The sequence below is a fragment of the Chiloscyllium plagiosum genome, chromosome 13 (genome assembly GCF_004010195.1).
Source record: "Chiloscyllium plagiosum isolate BGI_BamShark_2017 chromosome 13, ASM401019v2, whole genome shotgun sequence".
Taxonomy (NCBI): domain Eukaryota; kingdom Metazoa; phylum Chordata; class Chondrichthyes; order Orectolobiformes; family Hemiscylliidae; genus Chiloscyllium; species Chiloscyllium plagiosum.
In genome coordinates, this window is record NC_057722.1 from 1,918,611 (window position 1) to 1,935,247 (window position 16,637).

The 16,637-nt window shown below is 43.3% G+C and overlaps 1 long non-coding RNA gene across 1 annotated transcript in view; it reads right to left on the minus strand.

Annotated features, from left to right (window-relative positions):
- Positions 1-2,046: 2,046 nt before the first annotated feature.
- Positions 2,047-16,637, minus strand: part of LOC122556263 — a 38,961-nt gene continuing 24,370 nt past the window's right edge. The window contains exons 3-4 of the long non-coding RNA XR_006313486.1: positions 15,649-15,786; positions 2,047-3,450 (exon numbers count right to left, since the gene is read on the minus strand). This is a non-coding gene — a long non-coding RNA (uncharacterized LOC122556263). The remainder of the gene's footprint in view (positions 3,451-15,648; positions 15,787-16,637) is intronic.

Consider the following 16,637-nt stretch of genomic DNA (forward strand, 5'->3'; position numbering starts at 1 on the left):
TAGAACACTTTCTGCCTATGCAGTCTGACTGATCCCTTCATGACTTTGCACAACTCTATCAAATCTCCTCTTAGTTCTCTTCTCAAAAAGGAACAATCCCATCTTCTCTAATCTGTCCAAAATAATTGAGACCTCTGTCACAAAAACAGAAATTGCTGGAAGAATTCAGCAGATCGGGCAGCAATTGTGGAGAGAAAACGGTTAACATTTTGGGTCAGTGACCATTCTTCAGAACTGTCATCTGTCTTCATTAATCTGATTGTGAATTGAATGCAGGAAGGCTTTCTTGTGATAATGGAAGATATTACACTGGACTAGAAATGGTTGATAGAAGTCATAATTCAACAAAGTAACGAAGGTAGCTCTTGGAATCTCTTGGTTTTCCTTAGTATTTACAAATAGTTTTTCTGCCTCGAGAAGAATCTTTGCCTAAACAATGTCTTAGTTGTACAAGGTACCTAAAAGTCATTTGATGAGGTGGGTTAAGGCCAATATAGCAGCTAGTTAAGGAGAAAGAGAAATGTACTAATCATTTGTTAATGTGCATCTTGCATATGATGGGTTCAGCAGAATTGAGGGTCCAAGTGGAATAGACAAAACCACGAAAAGAAGCTTGTTCCTGCGTCCCAGGAACAGTTGGAGATTGACTCAATCACAGATACTTTCTAATCAGTCTGTTCAGAGATGTTATTACACATTTCTGGAGCAGTGAGATATAAACCTGGGCCTCCTGGCTCAGAGATAGGGACACTACCTCCACACTACAATAAGCAGATGAGATTGGTAATTTTCAGACTAGTATGATTTAGGTTCACACTATTCAGAAAGGCACTGTCTCACAAGCTCTGGACAAAGCCTAATCATAAAAATAGGCCCTGGGCGTTCTGATAGTTGATTGAATGTGGTTAACTTGTCAGTTGTGTACAGAATTGATCTAAATTAAAGTTGTCCATTGTTACAAAGTCATTCCCTGATTTTCTTATAATCAATCCTTACTGTCTGATTCACTGATTGGCAGCTGTGTACTGAACTGCCTATTTGAGCTCCGTTACTCAATTGCTGTTTGACTCTGACCATTAATTATTCTCTGTACAAAATTCCTGATGTCCTTGAATATTTCTATTCATATCTATTAAATGCTTATATCACCAAATTTAAGTGTGACTATGTAGTCAATAATTAATTGGTAGAACAGGGCATGTTCTGGCTTCTTCCTTGACAACTTGACAAGAGAAAGTTCTTTAATTTCACCCTGTAGTATGAAGGCAGTCTAATCAGAGGTTGCTACAAAAGTATTAATTCTTTCAATTCGAACTGGCTGACATCAGCTGGTTCAGTCAGGCATTGCTTCGTCCATTACCTGCACTGGAAGCCTAGGCTGAGGTGTTTCTTAGTGTGTACCTGTGGGAAAACATTGCCACTGGTCATCAAGGTTTATATCTTTTGATTTAATTCAGGGGCAATTAGGTCAAATGGCTTACTCCTGTTCCTATTTCTTATGGGGGAAGACAGTGGTTCAGTGTTATAATCACTGAGACCCAAGTATTCCTCTGGATGCTTGGGTTGAAATCCTGCCATTGCAGATGGTGGAATTTGAATTCGATAAAAATCTGGAATTAAGAGTCAAATGAAGGCTATGAATACATTGTTGGGAAAAACCCAAACTGGTTCACCAATGTCCTTTAGGAAAGAAAACGGTCATCCTTATCTGTTCTGGTCCACGTGTGACTCTCAACTACCCTCCGGACAGTTAGGGATAAGCAATAAATGTTGGCGCAGCCATATGCTTTCAATGAACGAAAACATGCTGAATTCTAGAACAGTGATTTGTAGTAAAACAAAGTGTTTTCATTCAATTCATCTGATTTAATAATTGCTGTGGGATGGGGTCATCTAACACACTGTACAGCAACTTGACAAAGCTGCAGGGCATGAAGTAAGTTGACAGCATAAAGCCTTGATAGCTTTTTTGTGGCAAAGCCTTTTATTGAGCTTTTCTAACGTGCAGCTTTACAATCTGTTCAGCACGAGAAGAAAGTTTGAGTCTTTATTTGGTTTAATGAATGAGTGATTAAGAAAGAAGGAATGAGAATGTTTGTACTATGAGACAACATTCAGGCAGACAGTGGATGCAATACACTAATGGCTATCCTGCTACTGGGTAACTCGTACCTCCTTGTTTTCAGGGACAAAACCAAACATGGATTGAAAATCAACATAGAAGATTCATTGCATTTTATAAACGTTGCTAGAATACTTCCAATTCACTACAATAAACACTTCAAAGTATTCTTATAACATGAAAAAGAGATAATGTGGAGTAAACTGAAAAAGAAACCTTATTATAGCCACAAAACAACTCAACACGAGCCAAAGGAATATCGAATATACAGGGACCAAATAAAAATATAAATATGGAAATCAAAGAATGGGTATGAGGAAAATAGCAGCAAGCAAGATAAAGGATAATCCAAAAGATGTTTTACCGGTACATACAGAGAAAAGAATACTTAATGAAAAAGTGTGACCTTTCAGAGATGAAGAAGGGAACTTGTGTGAAGATGCAGAGGATATGGGAAGAATTTTAAATGAATGTTTTTGTACTCACATAGGAAAGGGATGACATGGATATTGAAATTCAAGAGGAGTAGTGTGAAATATTGGATGAAGTAATTGTAATGAGAGAGGGAGTATTAGAGGAGTTGGAATGTTTGAAAGTGTCTTAGCGCCAGAGCCAGATGGAATGTTCCCGAGGAATATGAAGGTCAAAGAGAAGCTTTGAGGATTATTTTTGAATCTTCACTAAACACATTTGAGATGCTGAAGTACTGGAGGAATGCAAATGTGCCTCCATTGTTTAAAAGAAGTACAAAGAAAATGCCAAACAATTTGTAGGCCCGTTAGTCTTACTCCAGTGTAGGGTAAATTGTTGTAATCAATCGTGAGAGATAGGATAAACTGTCACTTTGAAAGTCAGGGTTTGTCAGCATGGCTTTGTTAAGGGAAGATCATGTTTTACAAATTTGATTGGAATTCTTTGGATTAGTGAAAGATTGATGAAAGTAACTCCCCTGAGGTCCTCAATCCTCGAGCTCTCCTACCTGGAAAACATGTGCCCAACCTTCAATTGCTGGTTTCCTGAGTCACTTCTATCCATATTTCTTTGATTGTCGAGTGTGTCTTTTAAGGGCTATGGTAAGTGGATGAGTAAGTGAAGCTGAGTCCGTGCAAAGATCAGCCTTTGATCTTACTGAATGGTGGAGCAGGTTCGACAGGCCACGTGGTCTATTTCTTATTCTCTTTCTCTTATTTCTTATGTTCTTCTTTCTCAACTGGTGGGTGAGCTCATCTCATTGTAGCCTTTTGGATTCCATAGCCAGAACTCTCAATAAGAGCAAGAGGGAAAGCAGACTTCTCAGGCTTCTGATACATTCCTGTACATGCTACAGTCTGAAATATAAAAAAAACAAGTTGCAGACATTTTCTGAAACATAAACAGAAAATCTCCTTCTCACAAATCGGTTGGTTAATTCAGAGGTAATAAATCCAACTTAATTAGATGGTTCTGGTAAAATTCACTGATGGGGATTTTGCAGTCCAACCTTGAAAAGGGATTCACTTTAATGCACAGATTGATGGCAGGGTTCTGCCCGTAAACTCATTACTTATCTTTACAGATGCTAACCAATCTGCTAAAAAAAATCAACCATTTTCTGTTTACTTCCCAAATTATTCTTTGCGCTCGCTGATGAGATTTGCACATCTTGGGCTGAGGCCAGCAATTTTTTTTTGTTTGTGGAATTTGACCATTGTGGGGGCAACGTTAGCACTTGCCCATTCCTACTTACCCTGGAAAAGGTGGCAGTGAGCTGTCTCCTTGAACCATTGCAGTGCATTTGGTACAGAGACATGCAGAGTGCCATTAAGGAGGGAATTCCAGGATTTTGATCCAGTCTGACTAAAGGAATGGCAATACATTTCCATGTCAGATTGAGAGTGGTTTGGAGGGGAACTGACAGGTTTTGGTATTCCGCATGTCTTTCGCCCTTGTCCTTCTAGATGGAAGGTTAGGAGGGTTTTGTCAAAGGAACCATGTTGAGTTTCCGCAGTATATCTTGTAGTTGCTATATTTGCTGTCACTGTGGTGGTCACATGTTTTTGAGTTGCTTTTCCTCTGCATCTCCTTTGTAGATGTAACACTGTATTCTGTTACCCCAATGTACTTATCTAAAGTATAATTTGTCTGATAGCATACAAAATAATATTTTTCACTGTATCTTGATACATGTGACAATAATAAGTCAAACTAAGAAATAAAAAAAATGAGTGTTTCCTTGAAGCAGACACATCTGAGGTATAATGTGAGGGGCATCAATAGGGTGCATAGCAAGGAACCTTTGCCACTGATGGAGTGCTCAATGCCCGGGCTTTAAGATAAGGGGCAGAAGGCTCAGAGGGCATGTGAGGCAAAATGATTTCATCCAGGGGGTAGTTAGAATCTGAAACTCACTGCTTATAAGAGGCAGAAACCCCCATAACATTAAAAAAGTATTTAGATATAAATGTGATGCCAAGGCATACAACAATATGGACCAAGCACAGGAAAATGGGATTAGAATAGTTAGGTGGTTAGTTTGACCAGTGCAGACTTGATGGGTTGAAAAGCCTTTTTTCCTGTGCTGTAGATTCTATGCCTCTATGTTGGTTGCAAATTCAGTTGGTTGGTTTTTTTTTGTAGACAGTGTTGAGCTTCTGAAATGATGTTCAAGCTGCACCCCGTGGAGAGCGTTCCAATGCTCTCTTGAAAGTAGAGTCGCTGATAGATAGAAAGGTAAAGGCATTGCCTTGGTATGCTTACCTTTATTGATCAGTGAATTGAACATAGGTGTTGGAAGGTCATGTTAAGGCTGTCCAGGACATTGGTTAGGCCACTTTTGTATATGGTGTGCAATTCTGGTCTCCTTCCTGTAGGAAGGATGTTGTGAAACTTGAAAGGGCTCAGGAAAGATTTGAGGATGTTGCCAGGGTTGGAAGATTTAAGTTATAGGGTGAGGCTGAACAAGCTGGGGCTGTTTTCCCTGGTGTGTCTTTTCCCTGGGTGGGGGTCTGGAACTAGAGGGCATAGGTTTAAAGTGAGAGGGGAAAGATTTAAAAGGGACCTAAGGGGCAACTTTTCATGCAGAGCATGGTGCATGTATGGAATAAGATGCCAGAGGAAGTGGTGGAGACTAGTACAATTACACTATTTAAAAGGCATCTGGATGGGTATATAAATAGGAAGGGTTTAGACAGATATGGGCCAAGTGCTAGCAAATAGGAATAGATGTATACAGGGTACCTGTTTGGCATGATCAAGTTGGACTGAAGGGTCTGTTTCCATGCTGTACATCTCTATGACTTGTGCCTTACAACTAGTGGACAGAATTTGGTGAGTTACTAATCACAGAATATCTAGCCTTTAGCATGCTTTTCTTGCAACAGTTTTTATATATCAAGTCCAATTTGTTAAATACCGGTGATTAAATGTTGGTAGACAGTTTATATTAGCTCACATATCACTGACTCTGAGTAGAGGACATTGATTACAGTTCTCACCCAATTTTCCATTAGTTAACATATAACTGAAATGCAGTGAGACCTTTCCGTATCTGAGGAGCTGGGAACAGTACAAAAAAACTGAAATAATTAGCCACCATACCAACCTTATAATGGGGGAAGGAAGGTCATTAATGAAGCAGCTGAAAATGGTTGGGCCTGAGGAACAACTGCAGAGATGGCCTTTGAATGAGATCTTTGGCCTCTAATAAATAGATCCTTTGTGTTGGTTGATTCCATAGAGTGGAGATCTTTCTCTGATTCCTACTGACTTTAATTTGGAGACCATGAGAGCAGAGGAATTACAGGGAGGTGGTCACACCTCAGGTACAAGAAGAAGGTAGATGGGTTATCATCAGGGCTAGGGAAGAGAATGGTAGACAGTGCAGGGAACCTCTGTGGTCATTCCCCTCAACAACAAGTATACTGTTTTGGATACCGTTGTGGGGGGATGACTTACCAGGAGTACGCAATGGGGCACAGGTCTCTGGCACAGACTCTGTCCCTGTTGCTCGGAAGGGAAGGGGAAGAGGAGCAGCACTGGGGACTCTGTACTTAGGGGGACAGATCGGATGTTCTGTGGGAACGAGAGAGAGATTCACGGTTGGTGTGTTGCCTCCCAGGTGCCAGGGTTTGTGATGTGTCTGATCATATTTTTGGGATCCTTGGGGAGGGGGAGCAGGTCCAAGTCATGGTCCATATAGGCACCAATGACATAGATAGGAAAAGGGATGGGATGTAAGGCAGAAATTCAGTGGGCTAGGGTGGAAGCTTGGAGCTAAAATACAGAGTTGTTATCTCTGGTTTATTGCCCGTGTCACGTGCTAGTGAGGCGAGGAATAGGGAGAGAGAGAGGATTTGAACACGTGGCTACAGGCATGGTGTAGGAGGGACGGTTTTGGATACCTGGATAATGGGGCTCATTCTGGGGTAGGTGAGACCTCTACCAACAGGATTGTCTTCATCTGAACCAGAGGGGTACCAATATCCTGGGGTGGTGGAGGGGGAAGGGAAATTTGCTAATGCTCTTCAGGAGGGATTAAACTAATTCAGCAGGGGGTTGGGAACCTGAATTGTAGCTCCAGCGTACAGGAGATTGAGAGTAGGGAGGTCAGAAATAGGATTTCAAGGGTGCAAGAGGGCACTGGCAAGCAAGAAGTTGGTTTGAAGTGTGTCTACTTGAATGCCAGAGGCATTCAGAATAACGTGGGTGAACTTGCAGCATAAATTGGTACCACACAATGTTGTGGCCATTTTGAAGAATTGCGTAGTGCAGAGACAGGATTCAGATTAGATTGGATTAGATTCCCTACAGTATGGAAATGGGCCCTTCAGCCCAACAAGTCCACACCAACCCTCTGAAGAGTAACCCACACAGACCCATTCCCCTACTCTATATATACTCCTGACTAATGCACCTAACACTATGGGCAATTTAGCATGGCCAATTCACCTGACCTGCACATCTCTAGACCGTGGGAGGAAACCAAAGCACCCAAAGGAAATCCACAAAAAACACAGTGGGGGGGGGAAAAAAACAGGGTTGGTGTGGCATTGTTAGTCAAGGACAGTATTACGGTTGCAGAAAGGACTCATCTACTGAGGTAGTGTGGGCTGAGATTTGAAACAGGAAAAGAGAGGTCACCCTGTTTGGAGTTTTCTATAGGCCTCCGAATAGTTCCAGAGATGTGGACAATAGGACAGCAAAGACAATCTGCGATAGGAGTAAGAGTGATAAGGTGTTTGTTATAGGGGGCTTTTAACTTTCTAAATATTTACTGGAAATACTATAGTTTGAGTAATTTTGATAGGTCAGTTTTTGTCCAATGTGTGCAGGAAGGTTTCCTGACACAGTATGTTGACAGGCCAACAAGGGGCGAGGCCGAATTAGATTTGGTACTGGGTAATAAACCAGGCCAGATGTTAGATGTGGAGGTAGGTGAACACTTTGGTCAAGGTGACCACAATTCGATTATGTTTACATTAGCGATGAAAAGAGATAGGTATATACCACAGGGCAAGAGTTATAGCAATTGTGATGCAGTTAGGCAAGATTTAGGATGCATAGGATGGAGAAGGAAACTGCAGGGAATGGGCACAATTGAAATGTGGAGCTTATTCAAGGAACAGCTACTGCCTGTCCTTGATCAGTATGTACCTGACAGGCAGGGAGGAAGTTGTCGAGCGGAGGAGCCGTGGTTAACTAAACAAGTTGAATCTCTTGTTAAGAGGAAGAAGGCAGCTTATGTTAGGGTGAGACGTGAAGGCTCAGATAGGGCACTTGAGAGTTACAGGTTAGCCAGGAAAGACCTAAAGAGAGAACTGAGAGGAGCCAGGGGGAGACATGAGAAGTCATTGGCAAGTACGATCAAGGAAAACCTTAAAGCTTTCTAAAGGTATATCAGGAATAAAAGAATGACTAGAGGAAGATAAGGGCCAATCAAGGTTAGTAGTGGGAAGTGGAAAGTTGTGCGTGGAGTCAGAAGAGATAGGAGAAGTGCTAAATGAATATTTTTCATCAGTATTCACACTGGAAAAAGATATTGTTGTCGAGGAGAACACGGAGAAACATGCTACTAGACTGGATGGGATTGAGTATCACAAAGAGGAGGTGTTAGCAATTCTGGAAAGTGTGAAAATAGATAAGTCCCCTGGGCTGGATGGGATTTACCATAGGAGTCTCTGGGAAGCGAGGGAGGAGATTGCCGAGCCTTTGGCTTTGATCTTTATGTCGTCATTGTCTTCAGGAATAGTGCCAGAAGACTGGAGGATAGCAAATGCTGTTCCTTTGTTCAAGAAGGGGAGTAGAAACAATCCTAGTAATCATAGACCAGTGAGCCTTACTTTGGTTGTGGGCAAAGTGTTAGAAAAGGTCATAAGAGATAGGGTTTATAAACACCTACAGAGGAATAAGTTGATTAGAGATAGTCAACAGGATTTTGTGAAGGGTAGGTCATGCCTCACAAACCTTACTGAAGTCTTTAAGATCAACTAGGAGAAAGTGAGGACTGCAGATGCTGGAGACCAGAGTTGAAAAATGTGGTGCTGGAAAAACACAGCAAGCCAGGCAGCATCCGAGGAGAAGGAGAATCGATGTTTAGTGCATAAGCCCTTCTTCAGGAATGAGGCTGGTGTGCCAAGCGGGTGGAGATAAAGGGTAGGGGGGAAGGAATTTGGGGGAGGGACGCTGGGAATACAATAGGTGGAAGGAGTCTGTCTCATCTTTGAGTCCTGGAATGTTCTAGTGTTTAGGTAAATGGGGTTAAATTTCAACGAAGTGTTTCACATGACAATATGTATAAAAGTAGAATAGACTAAGCTATTTAATCTTTTCTTTTGCAAAATAAAGTTCTATTTTATTATTAAAACAGATCTGTAGCATTGAGTGCTTGAGTTTCAGTGAAAGACCACCTCATTTAATTTTAAAAAGTCTATCATGCCTGGGATTTCAGTCTGGGATCCAACCTGTCCATTTGAGATCATGTATCAGCTAAAAATTAATTGAATGTTAGGAACAGGCTCAAAGGAGCCAAATGGCTTCCTCCTATTCTGAGAATAAAAGACATAGGATGTTTGAACTTTTATTAGTTGTTTAGGTACTTTAGTGCTTCTCCAGTCTGAGAAGGTAATGGGGCCCCTGTTGATGTTCAGTCTGAGGACTGTTTGAAACAGATGCAATCTCCACCATTGCTAACCATCTGAAAACATCAAGCATCCCTCATTGTAAGAATGATTGGCAAATGACAGAACTCCAGTTATGACTAGGTGAATGTACTTAGAGGATGGAGATAATAACTTCAGAAAGGAGCTCTTGTGACTCAGACATAGAGTCCCAAACCCTGAACCAGGAGGCCTGGGTTCGAGGCTTGGGTTCAAGACCTGAGAAGCAGAGCAGGTCAGGCAGCGTCCAAGGAGCAGGAGAATCGACGTTTCAGGCAGAAACCCTTCTTCAGGAATGAAGCTGCCCGAAACCTCGATTCTCCTGCTCCTCGGATGCTGCCTGACCCACTGTGCTTTTCCAGCACCACTCTCTCGACTCTGATCTCTAGCATCTGCAGTCCTCACATTCTGCTACTCCAGAGGTGTCTATAATAACATTAGGTTCGCTGCTCTCTGGGTGAGGAGGTTTCTCCTCATTTCAGTCCTAGGTGGTTTCCCTAGGACAGTGGTGCCTGTTTTCTGGACTCCCTCACCATCAGGGGCACTCTTCCTACATCTGCCCTGTCTTAAATCTGATAGAATTTTGTGAGTTTTCTTCTGTGAGATCCTCCGTCATTTTTATGAACTTCTATACATATGCATAAAATTTTATCATGAGCAGCATAGATAAAGTGAATAGCAAAGGTCTTTTCACTAGAGTGGGCAAGTTTCACACTGGAGGGCATATTTTTAAGGTGAGAGGAGAAAGATTTAAAAGGGACCTGAGGGGCAACTTTATCACACAGAGGATGGCTTATGGTGAATGAGCTACCAGAGGAAGTAATAGATGCAGATACAATTACAACATTTAAAAAACATTTGAACAGGTGCATGAATAGGAAAGGTTTAGAGGGATGTGAGTCAAGGACAGGCAAATGGGACTAGTTTAGTTTGGGAGAGTTAGTCAGCATGGACAAGTTGGACTGAAGGATCTGTTTCTGTGCTGTATAACTCGATGACAACATGACTCTATCTCTGAACAGGTTGACTAGAAAAGTAAGTTAAAGAAGAAATGCTTCAGTTAAAATTTAAATGAACCCTTCCAAAACAAAAGTTTTCAAAGTCCTTGGAGGGATCTGCGATATGGGAGTGCCAATGTTGGACTGGGGAGGACAAAGTCAGAAGCCACACGACACCCGGTTATAGCTCCAGCTTTCGAAGCGCTGCCCCTTTGTCAGATGGAGTGACTTCACCTGATGAAAGGGCAGCGCTCTGAAAGCTTGTGATTTCAAATAAATCTGTTGGACTATAAGCTGCTGTTGTGTGACTTCTGACCTTGGAAGATTTGTTTCAGGTGGGGTGAATGAAGGGAGGGGTGATGATGGATGGTAGAGGGAGTAGTACAGTATCAGGGGTGCCAGCCCTATTTTTGAAGGAATTTGGCTGTGGCCCAGACCAGGCTCATCTCTGATGCCTTCCATGTTCACACAGTTTGCCAACATCAAACTGGCAAAGTTGAAATGGTATCCTGCTGTTTCAGGAGACTGATGTCAAAAACCCTCTTATCTAGCACAAAAGCTCAGTCACCCTCTTCTCTCTGCTTTCCATTGGCCATTCCTTCATCAGCAGCTTGATTTTAAAATTGTAATTTTTCTGTTCAGATTCCTCCATGTCATCATCTTTTCTTTTTAAACTCCTGCAGCTCAAGAACCTTCCAAAATCATTGTGCTGCTTCACCTCCAGACTGAAGTGCATCTTAAGTGAGTCTCATGATCATCATTGACAGTCCTTTGCAGATGAGGATGACTCTCTTCCACTCTCGGGGTGAGTCCATTGGCGGCTTTACAGATCGATGGGGCTACCACAGACTCTGTTACACTTGGGGCTGAAGGTGGTCACTGGAAGGGTTAGGTAGAGCATTCTCATGACTGGAGGCCATGTCTTCAGCTCTGGAACTCCCTCTCTATAGATCTGTCTCTTTCCTTTAAGATATTCCTCAAAATGTACTCTTCTGCCAAAATGTCTGGCCAGCTTCTGTGGCTCTGTGTCAAATCTACATCTTATACTGCTCCTGTGACATGCCCAAAGGGGATTTTTCCTAATGGCATCACAGAAAAATTCAAGTTGACCAGAGGAGGAAATTTGCACAGAATCATCCGTTCCCACATCCCAGGGTTATGAGCTGGTGGAGACTGAGGTACAGCACGTGGATGGTGTTCTGCAAATTAACAAACACAGTATCTTGGAAGGACTAGTGATGAAGTGGATGTCACCTCACACCTCTGGTTGCTTCGTGACCATGCAGCCTGTCTGTTGCCAAATGGAAGAAACATCTTGTTGAAACAGTCAGATTATTAACTTTGCTGTTTGAATCACCTCAGGATTGTGTTTGGGGTAGATTTGATTCCCTACAGTATGGAAACAGACCCTTCAGTCCTACAAGTCCACACCGATCCTCTGAAGAGTAACCCACCCTGACCCATTCCTCTACATTTAGCCCTAACTAATGCAGCTAACAGCATGGGCATTTTAGCATGGCCAATTCATCTGGCTGCACACCTTTGGATTGTGGGAAGAAACTGGAGCACCGGAGGAAACCCACGCAGACACGGGGAGAATGTGCAAATTCCACACAGACAGTTGTCTGAGACTGGAATCAAACCCAGGTCCCTGGCGCTGTGAGGAAGCAGTGCTAACCACTGAGCCACCATGCTGCCCAAGATAGATGGTTAGTTAACTCTTAAAACAACAATTCAGTGAATTAAAGATTACTCTGCTTCTTCTCTACATTCTGTTAGAATCCCTATAGTATGGAAGCAGGCCATTTGGCCCATCGAGTCCACACTGACCCTCTGAAAAGCATCCCACCCAGACCCAACCCATCCCTGCACACTATGGACAGTTTAACATGGCCAACACACTTAATTTGCACATCTTTAGGCTGTGGGAGGAAATTGGAGCACCTAGAGGTAACCCATACAGACACAAGGAGGGGGTGGGGGTGATGAAACTGTGCAAACTCTACACAGACAATCACCCGAGGGTGGAATCGAACCTGACACCGGGTTCCTGGCACTGTGATCATCCGTCGTCATTTCCGCCTCCTCCAAACGGACCCCACCACCAAGGATATATTTCCCTCCCCTCCCCTATCAGCGTTCCGGAAAGACCACTTCCTCCGCGACTCCCTCTTCAGGTCCACACCCCCCACCAACCCAACCTCCACTCCCGGCATCTTCCACTGCAACCGCAAGAAGTGCAAAACTTGCACCCACACCTCCCCCCTCACCTCCCTCCAAGGCCCTAATGGATCTTTCCATATCCGTTGCAAATGCACCTGCACCTCCACACACATCATTTACTGTATCCGTTGCACCCGATGTGGTCTCCTCTACATTGGGGAGACAGGCAGCCTACTTGCAGAACGTTTCAGGGAACACCTCTGGGACACCCGCACCAACTAACCCAACCACCCCGTGGCTGAACACTTTAACTCCCCCTCCCGCTCTGCCAAGGACATGCAGGTCCTTGGCTTCCTCCATCGCCAGACCCTGACCACTCAACGCCTGGAGGAAGAGCGCCTCATCTTCCGCATAGGAACCCTCCAACCACAAGGGTTGAATGTAGATTTCTCCAGCTTCCTCATTTCCTAACCCCGGATTCAGCACCGCCCTCTTGACCTGCAATCTTCTTCCCGACCTGTCTGCCCCCACCCCCTCTCTGGCTTTTCGCCCTCACCCTCATCTCCTTCCACCTATCGTATTCCCAGCGCCCCTCCCCCAAATTCCCTCTCCCCTACCCTTTATCTCAGCCCGCTTGGCACACCAGCCTCATTCCTGCAGAAGGGTTAATGCCCAAAATGTCGATTCTCCTGCTCCTCTGATGCTGCCTGGCCTGCTGTGTTTTTCCAGCACCACAGTTTTCAACCCTGAAGTCTTTAAGAAGTGACCAAACAGGTGGATGAGAGTAAAGCAGTTGATGTGGTTTTCAGTAAGGTTTTTCATAAGGTTCCCCACAGTAGGCTATTGCACAAAATACAGAGCCATGGGATTGTGGATGATTTAGCCGTTTGGAACAGAAAGTGACTCACTGAAAGAAGACAGGGGGTGGTGTTTGATGGGAAATGTTCATCCTGGAGTTCAGTTTCTAGTAGTGTACTGCGAAGATTTGTTTTGGATCCATTGCTCTTTGTCATTTTTATAAATTACCTGAATGAGGGTGTAGAAGGATGGGTTAGTAAATTTGCAGACAACACTCAGGTCGGTGGAGTTGTGGATAGTGACGAAGGATGTTGTAGGTTACAGAGAGACATAGATAAGCTGCAGAGCTGAGCTGAGAGGTGACAAATGGATTTTAATGTGGAAAAGTGTGAGGTGATTCACTTTGGAAGGAGTAACAGGAATGCAGATTATTGGGCCAATGGTAAGATTCTTGGTAGTGTCGATGAATAGAGAGATCTCATGTACATAGATCCCTGAAAATTGCCACCCAGGTTGATAGGGTTGTTAAGAAGACAGGAGAAAATGAGGACTGCAGATGCTGGAGCTGTTAAGAAGACATACAATGTGTTAGCTTATATTGGTGGAGGGATTGGGTTTTGGAACCATGAGATCCTGCTGCAGCTGTACAAAACACTGGTGCGCCTGCATTTGGATTATTGCATACAGTTCTGCTCACTACATTCAGGGAAGGATATGGAAGCTTTGGAGAGGGTTCAGAGTAGATTTACTAGGATGTTGCCTGGTATGGAGGGAAGGTCTTATGAGGAAAGGCTGAGACACTTGAGGCTGTTTTCGTTAGAGAGAAGTAGTTTGAAAGGTGATCTAACTGAGACATAAGATCATCAGAGGGTTATATAGGGTAGACAGTGAGAGTCTTTTTCCTCTCATGCTGATGGCTAGCATGAGAGGACATAGCTTTAAATTGAGGGGTGATAGATGTATGACAAATGTCAGAGGTAGTTTCTTTACTCAGATTAGTAGGGGCATGGAATACACTGCCTGCAACAGTAATAGACTCGCCAACTTTAAGGGCACTTAAACGGTCATTGGATAGACACCTGGATGAAAATGGAATAGTATAGGTTAGATGGGCTTCAGATTGTTGCACCAACCTGTGAAACATCGAGGGCCAAAGGACCTATACTGTGTTGTAATGTTCTAAAAGACCATAAGACATAGAGCAGACTCGATGGGCTGAATGGCCTAATTTCTGCTCCTGCCATTCAATCTTGGCTGAAAGATTTCTTAACCCCATTCTCCCATTTTCTCCCCATAACCTTTGATCTCCTTGATACTCAAGAACCTATCTATCTCAGTCTTAAATATACTCAATGACCAGGCCTTTCCAGCCTTCTGTGGCAATGAATTCCATAGATTCATCACTCTGGCTGAAGAACTGTCTCCTTATCTCCATTCTAACAGGTCTTCCCTTTACTCATCCTTCTAAACCCCATCAAGTCCTCAAACATTCCTTATATGTTAAGCTTTTCATTCCTGGGACCATTCTCGTGAACCTCTTCTGAACACGCTCCAAGGCCAGTACATCCTTCCTGAGATATGGGGCCTAAAACTGTGCACAATACTCTAGATATGTTCTGGCCAGAGCCTTATGGGGCCTCAGCTGTACATGCATGCTTTTATATTCAAGTCCTCTCAAAATAAATGCCATTATTGCATTTGCCTTCCTAACTATTGACTCAAACTGCAAGTCTACCTTGAGAGGATCATGGACTAGAATTCCTAAGTCTCTTCATACTTCAGAATTTTCTCCCCATTTAGAAAATAAAACTTCGATATCAAGGCAGCACTTGCACAAAAGTGGCATCAAGGAGCCCAAGCAAAGGTAGTCACTTCATGAATATCTCTCTTCTGTTCCTTATTCCATCAAATGCTTATCTGTCTGACCTTCAATTCATTAACAGCATTCACTCCAATGACTCCATCTGATACTGCAAACTATAGTCTTGCCTAAAATAAAACAAGCATTGCTGGATATACTCACTAGCATCAAAGGAGAAGAAAACAAGCCAGTGTTAAGGCTTATAACTTTCCATATTCTTGCAACTCTCAGGGCAAAGGTTCTCTTAATTCTCCATTTTGATGTTATGGTGACTATTTCATCTTAATGATTGATCAGGGGTCTCCATTTGAGCAAACTCTCTCTACTCTATCAAAGCCCACAATAACTTTGAGCATCATCCACACCTTCTCCTCTCATCTCCTTTAGACGCCAATGCCTTCTCGACAGCCAGATCCAAATCAAATGCCTCCTCTCTTCCCATCGCCTTTCTGATGAAAACTTGCCATTTTATCCCCTCCCATCTCACCTATTTTTGAAACCTCTCCTCATCTCTTCTTATTCTCCATTGTCAGGTTCTCCCTGCTATTCACACACTGAATGTTTGGATCTTACCATATTCTGAACTCTTCACTTGCAGCTTTATTCATCCATGATGCTTGATTTTGTTTTTTCTTGCGCTTTTAAATAAAATACATTCTTTTCACAGATTTCCATTGTTGTTGTCCATCATAGTTCATCTACAGTACAGACCTGGAATATTTTGCCCAAAAAGATAATGGAAGCAGAAATGGTCAACAATTTCGAAAGGACATTGGATGGTCGTTTGAAGGAAATAACTTTGCAGGGGCTGCAGATTTTGAGTGGGAGAGTGAGAACTGACAGCATAGACTCGAAGGAACTCCTTCTGCGTTCTAAAAGACTCTGTGGCTTTATGGGCTCGTTTTTCAGCTGAGTGGTAGTCTTATGCAAATCTTTGCAGTCGAAGGGAGCTCAGCATTTCTGAGAGGTGATTGCACCCAGGGCTCCCTCAGAAATTCGGAGCAATACTTCCATTCTGATAGTTCCCTCAGTGTAGCTGGGCCAAAGCAAGATAAACCACATTCCCTTCACGTAGCAGTCAGCTGCTGGATCCTGACATTTAAAATCCCAGAATCACAGACAGTCACTTTTGAGAGCTGCTTTCAAACAGTAAAACAGAAGGCTATTGTGAGGTTATGGCGCCATAAGGCTAGGATGATAGTGGGATAGGGAGGAGGGTAACATCTCAGTAGGTTGCCAGCTGAGGAGATAGTAGGGTGCCTGGTGGGTTAAAGGGTAGGGTGTAGGCAAGTAGGATGCCAAGTGGGAAGGGAGTAGGGTGCAAAGTGGCCAGGTGGGGGCTATTGTGAGGTTATGGCGCCATAAGGCTAGGATGATAGTGGGATAGGGAGGAGGGTAACATCTCAGTAGGTTGCCAGCTGAGGAGATAGTAGGGTGCCTGGTGGGTTAAAGGGTAGGATGTAGGCAAGTAGGATGCCAAGTGGGAAGGGAGTAGGGTGCAAAGTGGCCAGATTACAGCCCAGTGGCCCTAACTTCGGAGGTCATGAAGTGCTTTGAAAGAT